The 7,267-nt window shown below is 42.2% G+C and overlaps 1 non-coding gene across 1 annotated transcript; it reads right to left on the reverse strand.

The window, feature by feature from the left end:
• Positions 1-470: 470 nt before the first annotated feature.
• On the reverse strand, positions 471-574 carry LOC130949361 (small nucleolar RNA R71). Its single transcript, XR_009073373.1, has one exon. It is a non-coding gene; the product is annotated as a small nucleolar RNA R71 (small nucleolar RNA).
• Between the last annotated feature and the right edge of the window lie 6,693 nt (positions 575-7,267).

The raw sequence follows: 7,267 nt of genomic DNA on the forward strand, positions 1-7,267 counted from the left end.
AGAGAAAATTAAGAGAAGCTAAGTTACAACAATCCAGAAACAACCTTTCAGAAATTTTCGAACAAGAGAAGGAGATGGCAGCCGAAAATAATAATAATGCAAGGAGAATGCTTGGTGACTTCACAAAGCCAACGTCCAAGTTTGATGGAAGAAGCATCTCCATTCCTACCATTGGAGCCAATAATTTTAAGCTGAAACCTCAGCTAGTTGCATTAATGCAACAAAACTGCAAGTTTTATGGACTTCCATCTGAAGATCCTTATCAGTTTTTAACTGAGTTCTTGCAGATCTGTGAGACTGTAAAGACGAATGGAGTTGATCCTGAAGTCTACAGACTCATGCTTTTCCCTTTTGCTGTAAGAGACAGAGCTAGAATATGGTTGGATTCACAACCTAAGGATAGCCTGGACTCCTGGGATAAGCTGGTCACAGCCTTCTTGGATAAATTCTTTCCCCCTCAAAAGCTGAGTAAGCTGAGAGTGGATGTTCAAACCTTCAAACAAAAAGATGGTGAATCCCTCTATGAAGCTTGGGAAAGATACAAGCAGTTGACCAAAAGATGTCCATCTGACATGTTTTCAGAATGGACCACATTAGATATATTCTATTATGGTCTATCTGAATTTTCGAAAATGTCATTGGACCATTCTGCAGGTGTATCTATTCACCTGAAGAAAACGCCTGAAGAGGCTCAAGAACTCATTGACATGGTTGCAAACAACCAATTCATGTACACTTCTGAGAGGAATTTCGTGAATAATGGGGTACCTCAAAAGAAAGGAGTTCTTGAAATTGATGCTCTGAATGCCATATTGGCTCATAACAAAGTGTTGACTCAACAGGTCAACATGATCTCTCAAAATCTGAATGGATGGCAACATGCATCCAACAGTACTAAAGAGGCAGCTTCTGAAGAAGCTTATGATCCTGAGAACCCTGCCATGGCAGAGGTTAATTACATGGGTGAATGGTGCGCGAAATTGTGAACAATACTTTTCACAACTCTCATAATCCCTGGTCATGAACTCCAAAAACTTGGTGGTTCAATTCCATGGCATTACACAACTTCGCACAACTAACCAGCAAGTGCACTGGGTCGTCCAAGTAATACCTTACGTGAGTAAGGGTCGATCCCACGGAGATTGTTAGCATTGAAGCAAGCTATGGTCATCTTGTAAATCTTAGTCAGGCAAACTCAATTGTATATGATGATGAACGAAAATAATATAAAGATAAAGATAGTGATACTTATGTATATCATTGGTGTAAGAGCTTCAGACAAGCGTATGAAGATGCCTTCCCTTCCGTCTCTCTGCTTTCCTACTGCCTTCATCCAATCCTTCTTACTCCTTTCCATGGCAAGCTTGTGTAGGGTTTCACTGTTGTCAGCAGCTACCTCCCATCCTCTCAGTGAAAGCGATTGCATATGTCCTGTCATGGCATAGCGGAATTCAGCTGTCGGTTCTCGGTCAGGCCGGAATAATATCCATTGATACTTTTGCGTCTGTCACTAACGCCCTAGCCTGCTAGGAGTTTGAAGCACGTCACAGTCATTCAGTCATTGAATCCTACTCAGAATACCACAGACAAGGTTAGACCTTCCGGATTCTCTTGAATGCTGCCATCAGTTCTTGCCTATACCACGAAGACTCTGATCTCACGGAATGGTTGGCTCGTTTGTCAGGCGAGCACTCGGTTGTCAGGCGATCAACCATGCATCGTGCAATCAGGAATCCAAGAGATATTCACTAAGCCTCAGATGCTTGTAGAACAAGAATGGTTGTCAGTCACCTTGTTCATGAGTGAGAATGGTGATGGGCGTCAATCATCACCTTCATCATGTTGAAGAACAAGTGATATCTTGGACAAAGAACAAGCGGAATTGAATGGAAGAACAATAGTAATTGCATTAATACTCGAGGTACAGCAGAGCTCCACACCTTAATCTATGGTGTGTAGAAACTCCACCGTTGAAAATACATAAGAACAAGGTCTAGGCATGGCCGAATGGCCAGCCTCCCAATGATCTAAGATAGCATAAAACAAAGATAGCTACCAAAAGTCTCTCTAATACAATAGTAAAAGGTCCTACTTATAGAAAACTAGTACATAGATGAGTAAATGACATAAAAATCCACTTCCGGGCCCACTTGGTGTGTGCTTGGGCTGAGCAATGAAGCTTTTTTCGTGTAGAGACTCTCCTTGGAGTTAAACGCCAGCTTTAGTGCCAGTTTGGGCGTTTAACTCCCAATTAGGTGCCAGTTCCGGCGTTTAACGCTGGAATTTCTTGAGGTGACTTTGAACGCCGGTTTGGGCCATCAAATCTTGGGCAAAGTATGGACTATTATATATTGCTGGAAAGCCCAGGATGTCTACTTTCCAACGCCGTTGAGAGCGCGCCAATTGGGCTTCTGTAGCTCCAGAAAATCCACTTCGAGTGCAGGGAGGTCAGAATCCAACAGCATCTGCAGTCCTTTTGAGTCTCTGGATCAGATTTTTGCTCAGATCCCTCAATTTCAGCCAGAAAATACCTGAAATTACAGAAAAACACACAAACTCATAGTAAAGTCCAGAAAATTGAATTTTAACTAAAAACTAATAAAAATATACTAAAAACTAACTAAATCATACTAAAAACATACTAAAAACAATGCCAAAAAGCATACAAATTATCCGCTCATCACAACACCAAACTTAAATTGTTGCTTGTCCCCAAGCAACTGAAGATCAAATAAGATAAAAGAAGAGAATATGCAATGAACTCCAAAACATCTATGAAGATTAGTATTAATTAGATGAGCGGGGCTTTTATCTTTTTGCCTCTGAATAGTTTTGGCATCTCACTTTATCCCTTATAATTCAGAATGATTGGCTTCTTTAGGAACTTAGAATCCAGATAGTGTTAATGATTCTCCTAGTAAAGTATGATGATTCTTGAACATAGCCATTTATTGAGTCTTGGCTGTGGCCCAAAGCACTCTGTCTTCCAGTATTACCACCGGATACATACATGCCACAGACACATAATTGGGTGAACCTTTTCAGATTGTGACTCAGCTTTGCTAAAGTCCCCAATCAGAGGTGTCCAGGGTTCTTAAGCACACTCTTATTTTGCCTTGGATCACAACTCTTATTCTTTCTCTTTTTATTTCTTTTTTTTTTCGAATAATAATTTTTTTTTTCGGTTTTTGCTTGCTTTCTTTCTTGCTTCAAGAATCATTTTTTTATGATTTTTCAGATCCTCAGTAACATGTCTCCTTTTTCATCATTCTTTCAAGAGCCAACATTCATGAACCACAAATTCAAAAGACATATGCACTGTTCAAGCATACATTCAGAGAACAAAAGTGTTGCCACCACATCAAAATAATTAAACTATTATAAAATTCAGAATTCATGCAATTCTTTCCCTTTCAATTTAAGCACGTTTTTATTAAAGAAAGGTGATGGATTCATAGGACATTCATAACTTTAAGGCATAGACACTAAGACACTAATGATCACAAGACACAAACATGGATAACATAAAGCACAAAAATTCGAAAAACAGAAGAATAAAGAACAAGGAAATCAAGGAACGGGTCCACCTTAGTGATGGCGGCTCTTTCTTGCTCTTGAAGATCCTATGGAGTGCTTGAGCTCCTCAATGTCTCTTCCTTGTCTTTGTTGCTCCTCCCTCATGATTCTTTGGTCTTCTCTAATTTCATGAAGGATGATGGAGTGTTCTTGATGCTCCACCCTTAGTTGTCCCATGTTGGAACTCAACTCTCCTAGGGAGGTGTTTAGTTGCTCCCAATAATTTTGTGGAGGAAAGTGCATCCCTTGAGGAATCTCAGGGATCTCTTGATGAGAGGCGTCTCTTGTGTACTCCATCCTTTTCTTGGTGATGGGCTTGTCCTCATCAATGGGGGTATCTCCTTCTATGTCAACTCCAACTGAATAACAGAGGTGACAAATGAGGTGAGGAAAGGCTAACCTTGCCAAGGTGGAGGTCTTGTCCGCCACCTTATAGAGTTCTTGGGCTATAACCTCATGAACCTCTATTTCTTCTCCAATCATGATGCTATGAATCATGATGGCCCGGTCTATGGTAACTTCGGACCGGTTGCTAGTGGGAATGATTGAGCGTTGTATGAACTCTAACCATCCTCTAGCCACGGGCTTGAGGTCATGCCTTCTCAATTGAACCGGCTTTCCTCTTGAATCTTGCTTCCATTGTGCGCCCTCTTCACATATGGTTGTGAGGACTTGGTCCAACCTTTGATCAAAGTTGACCCTTCTAGTGTAAGGATGCTCATCTCCTTGCATCATAGGCAAGTTGAACGCCACCCTCACACTCTCCGGACTAAAATCCAAGTATTTCCCCCGAACCATAGTGAGATAATTCTTTGGATTCGGGTTCACACTTTGGTCATGGTTCTTGGTGATCCATGCATTGGCATAGAACTCTTGAACCATCAAGATTCCGACTTGTTGAATGGGGTTGGTAAGTACTTCCCAACCTCTTCTTCGGATCTCATGGCGGATCTCCGGATATTCACCCTTTTTGAGTGAAAAGGGGACTTCGGGGATCACCTTCTTCAAGGCCACAACTTCATAGAAGTGGTCTTGATGCACCCTTGAGAGGAATCTATCCATCTCCCATGACTCGGAGGTGGAAGCTTTTGCCTTCCCTTTCCTCTTTCTAGAGGTTTCTCCGGCCTTGGATGCCATAAATGGTTATGGAAAAATGAAAAGCAACGCTTTTACCACACCAAACTTAAAATGTTTGCTCGTCCTCGAGCAAAAGAAGAAAGAAGAGAGTAGAAGAAGAAGAAATGAGGAAGAGGGAGAAGGTGGTGTGTTCGGCCAAGAAGGGTAAGAAAGGGTGTTTAGGTTGTGTGAAAATGAAGAGTTGAAGAATGGTATTTATAGGAGAGAGGGGGTAAAGGTTCGGCCATTATGGGTGGGTTTGGGAGGGAAAGTGGTTTGAATTTGAAGGGTGAGGTTGGTGGGGTTTTATGAAGGATGGATGTGAGTGGTGAAGAGAAAGATGGGATTTGATAGGTGAAGGGTTTTTGGGGAAGAGGTATTGAGGTGATTGGTGAATGGGGGGAAGAAGAGAGAGAGTGATGGTGGGGTCCTGTGGGGTCCACAGATCCTGTGGTGTCAAGGAAAAGTCATCCCTACACCAAATGTTGCTCAAAATCACGTTTTGAGCTATTTCTGGCGTTAAACGCCGGGCTGGTGCCCATTCCTGGCGTTTAACGCCAGGTTGTTGCCCTTTACTGGCGTTTAACGCCAGTCTGGTGCCCCTTTCTGGCGTTAAACGCCCAGAATGGTGCCAGACTGGGCGTTAAACGCCCAACAGCTAGCATTACTGGCGTTTGAACGCCAGCTTCTTCTCCTCCAGGGTGTGCTGTTTTTCTTCCTGTTTTTCATTTTGTTTTTGCTTTTTTCATTGTTTTTGTGACTTCTTATGATCATCAACCTACAAAAAGATAAAATAACAAAAGAAAGTAGTTAACTATAAAACATTGGGTTGCCTCCCAACAAGCGCTTCTTTAATGTCATTAGCTTGACAGAGGACTCTCATGGAGCCTCAGAAATACTCAGAGCCGTGTGGGAACCTCCCAACACCAAACTTAGAGTTTGAATGTGGGGGTTCAACACCAAACTTAGAGTTTGGTTGTGGCCTCCCAACACCAAACTTAGAGTTTGACTGTGGGGGCTCTGCTTGGCTCTGTTTTGAGAGAAGCTCTTCATGCTTCCTCTCCATGATGATAGAGGGATGTCCTTGGGCCTTAAACACCAAGGATTCTCCATTCACTTGAATGATCAACTCTCCTCTATCAACATCAATCACAGCCTTTGCTGTGGCTAGGAAGGGTCTGCCAAGGATGATGGATTCATCCATGCACTTCCCAGTCTCTAGGACTATGAAATCAGTAGGGATGTAATGGTCTTCAATCTTCACCAAAACATTCTCTACAAGTCCATGAGCTTGTTTTCTTGAATTGTCTGCCATCTCTAATGAGATTCTTGCAGCTTGCACCTCAAAGATCCCTAATTTCTCCATTACAGAGAGGGGCATGAGGTTTACACTTGACCCTAAGTCACACAAGGCCTTCTTGAAGGTCATGGTGCCTATGGTACAAGGTATAGAAAACTTCCCAGGATCTTGCCTCTTTTGAGGCAGTTTCTGCCTAGACAAGTCATCCAGTTCTTTGGTGAGCAAAGGTGGTTCATCCTCCCAGGTCTCATTTCCAAATAACTTGTCATTTAGCTTCATGATTGCTCCAAGGTATTTAGCAACTTGCTCTTCAGTGACATACTCATCCTCTTCAGAGGAAGAATACTCATCAGAGCTCATGAATGGCAGAAGTAAGTCCAATGGAATCTCTATGGTCTCATTTTGAGCCTCAGATTCCCATTGTTCCTCATTGAGGAACTCAGAGGAGATTGGTACATGCCCACTGAGGTCTTCCTCAGTGGCGTCCTCCTCCTCTCTTTCCTCTCCATATTCGGCCATGTCTATGGCTTTGCACTCTCCTTTTGGATTTTCTTCTGTATTACTTGGGAGAGTGCTAGGAGGGAGTTCAGTAACTTTCTTGCTCAGCTGACCTACTTGTCCTTCCAAATTTCTGATGGAGGACCTTGTTTCATTCATGAAACTTTGAGTGGTCTTTATTAGATCAGAGACCATTGTTGCTAAGTCAGAAGTACTCTGCTTAGAACTCTCTGTCTGTTGCTGAGAAGATGATGGAAAAGGCTTGTTATTGCCAAGCCGGTTTCTTCCACCATTATTATTGAAACCTTGTTGAGGTCTCTCTTGATTCTTCCATGAGAAATTTGGGTGATTCCTCCATGAAGAATTATAGGTGTTTCCATAGGGTTCTCCCAGGTAATTCACCTCTTCCATGGAAGGGTTCTCAGGATCATAAGCTTCTTCCTCAGATGAAGCATCCTTAGTACTGTTTGGTGCATTTTGCATTCCAGACAGACTTTGAGAAATCAAATTGACTTGTTGAGTCAATATCTTGTTCTGAGCCAATATGGCATTCAGAGTGTCAATCTCAAGAACTCCTTTCTTCTGACTAGTCCCATTGTTCACAGGATTCCTTTCAGAAGTGTACATGAATTGGTTATTTTCAACCATTTCAATCAATTCTTGAGCTTCTGCAGGCGTCTTCTTCAGATGAAGAGATCCTCCAGCAGAGCTATCCAAGGACATCTTAGATAGTTCAGAGAGACCATCATAGAAAATACCTATGATGCTCCATTCAGA

The sequence above is a fragment of the Arachis stenosperma genome, chromosome 1, assembly GCF_014773155.1.
Source record: "Arachis stenosperma cultivar V10309 chromosome 1, arast.V10309.gnm1.PFL2, whole genome shotgun sequence".
NCBI lineage: Eukaryota > Viridiplantae > Streptophyta > Magnoliopsida > Fabales > Fabaceae > Arachis > Arachis stenosperma.